General features: G+C 36.6%; 4 non-coding genes across 4 annotated transcripts; all 4 read right to left on the bottom strand.

Moving 5' to 3' along the window:
• Positions 1-213: 213 nt before the first annotated feature.
• On the bottom strand, positions 214-332 carry LOC113082794 (5S ribosomal RNA). Its single transcript, XR_003282906.1, has one exon. It is a non-coding gene; the product is annotated as a 5S ribosomal RNA (ribosomal RNA).
• A 2851-nt stretch (positions 333-3183) lies between these two features.
• LOC113082798 (5S ribosomal RNA) lies at positions 3184-3301 on the bottom strand. Its single transcript, XR_003282910.1, has one exon. It is a non-coding gene; the product is annotated as a 5S ribosomal RNA (ribosomal RNA).
• A 366-nt stretch (positions 3302-3667) lies between these two features.
• Positions 3668-3786, bottom strand: LOC113082797 (5S ribosomal RNA). Its single transcript, XR_003282909.1, has one exon. It is a non-coding gene; the product is annotated as a 5S ribosomal RNA (ribosomal RNA).
• Positions 3787-4009: 223 nt separating this feature from the next.
• Positions 4010-4129, bottom strand: LOC113082799 (5S ribosomal RNA). Its single transcript, XR_003282911.1, has one exon. It is a non-coding gene; the product is annotated as a 5S ribosomal RNA (ribosomal RNA).
• Positions 4130-7500: the final 3371 nt, after the last annotated feature.

Below are 7500 nucleotides of genomic sequence, written 5' to 3'. Positions count from 1 at the left end.
TACTAACCAGGCCCAAACCTGCTAAGATTCAGAGATCGGGCATTGACTCTAGTAGGAAAGTAGGAAAGAAAAACCAAAAGCTTAAAGCACCTGGTATTCCTAGGCAGTCTCTCATCAAAGTACTAACCAGACCTAAACCTGCTAAGATTCAGAGATCGGGCATTGACTATTTTTTGGAAAAATTATTATAAACTAAGTGAAAAATGTCCAAATAGCTTACAGCACCTGGTTTTCCCAGGGGGTCTCCCATCCAAGTACTAACCAGGCCCAAACCTGCTTAGCTTCCGAGATCAGACGAGATCGGGCATAGCCAGGTTGGTATGGCCATAAGCGAAGTCTGCTGCAAAGATAGGGCTATTTAAAGAGCAGCCAATCTTATCGCCAGTACATTATATAAGTAGGAAAGAAAGCCCAAAAGCTTAAAGCACCTGGTATTCCTAGGCAGTCTCTCATCAAAGTACTAACCAGACCTAAACCTGCTAAGATTCAGAGATCGGGCATTGACTCTATTTTATGGCAAAATTATTATATACTAAGTGAAAAATTTCCAAAAAGCTTACAGCACCTGGTATTAACAGGCAGTCTCCCATCCATGTACTAACCAGGCCCAAACCTGCTAAGATTCAGAGATCCGGCATTGACTCTATTTTTTGGCAAAATTATTATATACTAAGTGAAAAATTTCCAAAAAGCTTACAGCACCTGGTATTCCCAGGCGGTCTCCCATCCAAGTACTAACCAGGCCCAAACCTGCTTAGCTTCCGAGATCAGACGAGATTTTTTTTTTTTTTTTTTTTTTTTTTTTTATTAACAAATTTAAAATATTTCATTAAAAACATTGTACACATTTTCCACAGAAGCATAACAAACAAAAACAATAATTATTTGCCACAGGTTTGATAAAAGCCATTTCTCTAAACACCAAACACATTTATTTCACTTTACATTCAATAAATAACCTTTTATCTCCATTTTTCTTTTTGAAATACAATTAAGGCATTAGCATACCATGATACAATGTATAAAAACATTATAATAATAAATAATAATACAAATTTAAACCAAACATTGTATTCTTAGTCTACCTCCTCCTCCTCATCTTCCCTCAACACTTGAAATTTATTCTCAAACAAATGTTTCCCCTTATTGTATTTTTCCCTAAAATGTCTTTTTTTCTGGCCACATTCACATTTGGTATTACCTTAAGGGTTCTCCTTCTTAATGTCACCCTTTTGTCCTTTCTATCATCCATTCTGTCCACTCCTTTCTCCTCTTCAGTTATCTCTTGCATTTCCTCCTCCTTTTCTTTTAGTCCTTGGTTCTCCATTTCCTCCAATGCCCCTTGTGTTACTTCCTGTGATGTCAATATTCCTTTGTCCATTTCTCCTTCCAGCCTTTTCTCTTCCAATTCCATTTCTTTCTCCTCTTCAGTTATCTCTTGCATTTCCTCCTCCTTTTCTTTTAATCCTTGGTTCTCCATTTCCTCCAATACCCCTTGTGTTACTTCCTGTGATGTCAATATTCCTTTGTCCATTTCTCCTTCCAGCCTTTTCTCTTCCAATTCCTTCTTATTTTCCACAATAGCCTCTTTATTCACACCATCCTCTTCCTCATTCTCTCCACCATTTTGTAATTCAGTTTCTTTTGACATTCGCCCTCCTACACCTTCTGACTCTTTATTTTGAATTTCATTCTCCATCCAACACTCACATCTTATGATCACCTTTCTGCAATCCGGGCACTTAATTGCATCGCAATCCCTTGCGTAATGACCCTGGCCATTGCACTGATGACATTTAAAATCTGGACAGTCTTTGAACACATGTCCCGGATTCATGCACAATCGACAGGTTTTAACCTGACGATCATGCATGATCCTGAAATACTGTGTTCCCTCCTCCGTATCAAACTTTGTACTGTATGGCAGAGACACTACTTCTTTAGGAAATTTCACCCCTTAGGTACCTTGTACCATCCGCAATGTCTGTGCCTGGATACATTCTTCTTATGATGTCTGAAACAGGTGTTACGCCCCAATTTTGTAATTTAATTAAAATGTCAGAGTCCTCAATATAGGCTGGCAAATGTATGAAAGAAACCACATACTCCCTTGTTTTCAGTTGTCGAATCTCACACAGTTTTCCTTTTATCATTAATCCTTCATCTAATCCATCGCACGCCTCCCTGTTTATCAGTGTAATTTCATATTCTTTTACTTGCCTTGGTCTGACTGCTAGAATCTTTCCTCCTCCAATCCTTTCGTTCACTGCTTTGATAATGTCCTCTGCTCTTGCATCTCTCTGATCCGCCATGTCAACAATTACTGTAGCCTCTTTAGAGTAAATCCTCTTGTTATAATCCATTCGTCCTTGTCCATCTCGTTGTTCTTTATCCATTTCTTTGTCTGTTAGCACTCGTCTTCCTCCTGCCATGTCCACTTCTTTGCCATGTAATCCATCCATTTTTCAAACAAAAGAAAAATTTCTCCCCAGACAGCAAACTGCTGCTGGGAAGTATAAAAACTATAACAAACAAAAATCAATAAGTTGCAAAAGAAATAAATCTTTACGCAGATAAAACAAAACAAAAAACACAAGGTGAGCCTCTCTCACCTACTGCCTACTACAAACTGCCAACTCACTTCCTGTGTGGCTCACTAGCGTTGCCCAGGTTGGTTTGGCCGTAAGCGAAGTTTGCTGCAAAGAGAGGGCTATTTAAAGACCAGCCAATCTTATCGCCAGTACATTATATAAGTAGGAAAGAAAACCCCAAAAACTTAAAGCACCTGGTATTCCTAGGCAGTCTCTCATCAAAGTACTAACCAGACCTAAACCTGCTAAGATTCAGAGATCGGGCATTGACTCTATTTTATGGCAAAATTATTATAAACTAAGTGAAAAATGTCCAAAAAGCTTACAGCACCTGGTATTCCCAGGCGGTCTCCCATCCATGTACTAACCAGGCCCAAAGCTGCAAATATTCAGAGATCGGGCATTGACTCTATTTTTGGCAAAATTATTATATACTAAGTCAAAAATGTCCAAAAAGCTTACAGCACCTGGTATTAACAGGCAGTCTCCCATCCATGTACTAACCAGGCCCAAACCTGCTAAGATTCAGAGATCCGGCATTGACTCTATTTTTTGGCAAAATTATTATATACTAAGTGAAAAATTTCCAAAAAGCTTACAGCACCTGGTATTCCCAGGCGGTCTCCCATCCAAGTACTAACAGGCCCAAACCTGCTTAGCTTCCGAGATCAGACGAGATCGGGCATAGCCAGGTTGGTATGGCCGTAAGCGAAGTCTGCTGCAAAGAGAGGGCTATTTAAAGAGCAGCCAATCTTATCGCCAGTACATTATATAAGTAGGAAAGAAAGCCCAAAAGCTTAAAGCACCTGGTATTCCAAGCAGTCTCTCATCAAAGTACTAACCAGGCCCAAACCTGCAAATATTCAGAGATCGGGCATTGACTCTTTTTTTTATTTTTTTTAATGAAAGATTATTATATAATTCGTGAAATTTTCCAAAAGATTAAAGCACCTGGTATTCCCAGGCAGTCTCCCATCCATGTACTAACCAGGCCCAAACCTGCAAATATTCAGAGATCGGGCATTGACTCTATTTTTTGGCAAAATTATTATATACTAAGTGAAAAATGTCCAAAAAGCTTACAGCACCTGGTATTCCCAGGCGGTCTCCCATCCAAGTACTAACCAGGCCGAAACCTGCTTAGCTTCCGAGATCAGACGAGATCGGGCATAGCCAGGTTGGTATGGCTGTAAGCGAAGTCTGCTGCAAAGAGAGGGCTATTTAAAGAGCAGCCAATCTTATCGCCAGTACATTATATAAGTAGGAAAAGAAAGCCCCAAAAGCTTAAAGCACCTGGTATTCCTAGGCAGTCTCTCATCAAAGTACTAACCAGACCTAAACCTGCTAAGATTCAGAGATCGGGCATTGACTATTTTTTTGGCAAAATTATTATAAACTAAGTGAAAAATGTCCAAATAAGCTTACAGCACCTGGTATTCCCAGGGGGTCTCCCATCCAAGTACTAACCAGGCCCAAACCCTGCTTAGCTTCCGAGATCAGACGAGATCGGGCATAGCCAGGTTGGTATGGCCGTAAGCGAAGTCTGCTGCAAAGATAGGGCTATTTAAAGAGCAGCCAATCTTATCGCCAGTACATTATATAAGTAGGAAAGAAAGCCCAAAAGCTTAAAGCACCTGGTATTCCTAGGCAGTCTCTCATCAAAGTACTAACCAGACCTAAACCTGCTAAGATTCAGAGATCGGGCATTGACTCTTTTTTTTTTTTTAATGAAAGATTATTATATAATTCGTGAAATTTTCCAAAAAGATTAAAGCACCTGGTATTCCCAGGCAGTCTCCCATCCATGTACTAACAAGGCCCCAAACCTGCAAATATTCAGAGATCGGGCATTGACTCTATTTTTGGCAAAATTATTATAAACTAAGTGAAAATGTCCAAAAAGCTTACAGCACCTGGTATTCCCAGGCGGTCTCCCATCCAAGTACTAACCAGGCCCAAACCTGCTAAGATTCAGAGATCGGGCATTGACTCTAGTAGGAAAGTAGGAAAGAAAACCCAAAAGCTTAAAGCACCTGGTATTCCTAGGCAGTCTCTCATCAAAGTACTAACCAGACCTAAACCTGCTAAGATTCAGAGATCGGGCATTGACTCTTTTTTTTTTTTTTTTTTTTTTTTTTTTTTTTAATGAAAGATTATTACATAATTCGTGAAAATTTTCCAAAAAGATTAAAGCACCTGGTATTCCCAGGCAGTCTCCCATCCATGTACTAACCAGGCCCAAACCTGCTAATATTCAGAGATTAGGCATTGACTCTATTTTTTGGCAAAATTATTATATACTAAGTGAAAAATGTCCAAAAAGCTTACAGCACCTGATATTCCCAGGCGGTCTCCCATCCAAGTACTAACCAAGCCCAAACCTGCTTAGCTTCGGAGATCAGACCGAGATCGGGCATAGCTTTTTTTTTTTTTTTTTTTTTTTATTTAACTTATGGGATCAAACAATACATATATCTTCCATACAAACAATTTTGAATCAACATACAGAAACATCACTTCCTGGAGAAACAACATTTATACTTTTCTAAAATGTGTCTTACATCTTTAGTAAAAATAGTATTAAACATTTCCATGTCATTCTTCCACTTAAAAAAATCATACAGGGTTTGTATGTAATTCTCAATTTCTGATTTAAAATACAGCCACAAATCCAAGACATAATTTTTGTTTTTTGCAATATTTCTCCTCTTCCATATGACCTTTTTTGGCTAGAATTAAGAGTAAATTAATAACTTGTTTATTTTGACATTTTATCGTTTAACCCCAACATAAGAGTTATATTCCAGCTAATTTCTTTAGTCGTTTTTTCTTAAATCCCAAACTAACTTTTTTAAAACTCCAAAAAATTGACCCAATCCTTCACAAAGTAAAAAACAGGTGTAAAATTCCTTCATCTTCTGTTTTACATACTTTACATATTGCATCTTGTTCCATTCCAATCTTACACAGCCCTCATTTCAGTGAACATCACATTTTGTCTTATGAAATAATCCAAACATTCAAGATCTGTATCTAAAACTTCCATCTCATATTCTTCCAAATGAGTCCTTCGTCAACTCCATTGAAGTGCCTTAACCAGAATTGGTTGGCAATAGGTTTTTTAAAAACAGAATTTACAAAAAAATGATAAAACATTTTCAACAGTACATAAATTAAAAACCATCAATTTGTCCCCTCTTTTCAAAAACACATCCACTCTGTTTTCAGATTTTTCCTCTTCTGAATCTCCTCAACCCATTCTTTAGGTATTGCCTTCTTTACTTCTTCATATTGTTTTTTAAGAGTGTTTTCATTATATTCTTCTTTTGCTTCCTCCATAGCATCAATCAACACTTGTATGGGTAGAAACCCTTCTTTATACTCATATAACACATCCCTTACTTTTAAAAACCCTACTTCAATCCACTTCTTAAAATAAATCTCTTTTCCTTGTGAAACAATATTCTTATTTAAGAACAAAGGTTGGTTTAAAATCATTTCCCTTCCATGTGGTTTAAATTCAATTTCTGAGAGTAAAGAACTCCAAGCACTTAAAACTTCCTTATAGAAGTCTGGTATTCTCTGCATCATCCCATTCTTTAATTTCATCCATAAAATATTGTTTCCTATCTTCAAATTCCCACATATGTTTAATAAAGTTCCATTGTTATTTTCCATTCACTTTTGTTTTCCTCATCCAAATACTTTTTGACTGTTTTGACTCTCATACTTTTTTTCTTTTGCTCAATATCTACTAGACCTAAACCTCCTTCTTCTACTGGACCAATTAGCGTGTTGTATGCAATTCTCGCAGGCTTTTTCTCCCATAAAAAATCCAAAATACATCTTTTTATCCTTTGTGCCGTCCAAAAAGGCATAGATGAAACAGACATAATATACCATATTTTGGACAACAATAAAACATTTACAATTAAAATCTTTCCTTTTAGATTTAAATTCCTGTATTCTCCAAAATACTAATCTTCTTTCCATTGCTCCTATAATCTCTTCCCACATCTTATCTCTTGTATTTTTTTCCTCTTTTCCTAAAATTACACCTAAAATCTTCATTTCTTTGTACTTCTTTGAAAGCAAAATTTTCTATTAAAACTTGGTGATTTTCCGAATCTCATACAAACAGTTTTTATCTTTCATTATTTTTATGCTCCAGTGCCTTGACAAAATCTTCTCACTTCTTCCATAACTATTCCACACCTCCAATATCTCTAACTATTACTGTCGTGTCATCAGCGTATTGAAATATTTTTGTCCCTTCTATTCCCCTCTCCAGTTCTATTCCCTGTATTCTTTCTTCTTTATTTATTACCATCCCCAAAGGTTCTGCTACCAGGAGTTATAACTGTGCCGATAGTGGACACCTTGTCTTATTGAACGTGTAATTTTTAAAAGGTTCTGTTAAAAAGCCATTGCATTTCACTTTTGTCATTGCTCCTCTGTATAAAATTGTTTATCCATTTAATAAAATTAATTCCAAAACCAAAACGTTCTAAAATTTGAAATAAAAAACTATGTTCCACTCTGTCAAAAGCTTTTTCGAAATCAAGGCTGATTACATATCCACACTTATTTTCTTCTCTCATAATACCTATTAAGTCTCTTATACTACTTATTGTGTCTGCAATGTCTCTTCCATTACCCCATATGACTGATTAGTCTTTATTATTGTAGGTAATACCTTCCTCATCCTATCAGCTAAGACTTTTGCTAAAATCTTTTAAATCTGTATTTAGCATAGTAATTGGTCTAAAATTATTTAAAACTGTTTTATCCCCTTTTCCTTTATATTATCTTCATTAGCCCCATTCCCATCATCTGATATAATTCACCTTTCTCAAAAACCTGATCATATACTTCTTTTAAAATTGTGCTTATTTTTATCTTTAAAAGC

Source organism: Carassius auratus, unplaced genomic scaffold, assembly GCF_003368295.1.
Source record: "Carassius auratus strain Wakin unplaced genomic scaffold, ASM336829v1 scaf_tig00036827, whole genome shotgun sequence".
Classification (NCBI taxonomy): domain Eukaryota; kingdom Metazoa; phylum Chordata; class Actinopteri; order Cypriniformes; family Cyprinidae; genus Carassius; species Carassius auratus.
Note: the sequence above shows the minus strand (reverse complement) of the source record. Positions and strands in the feature narration are given on the sequence as shown.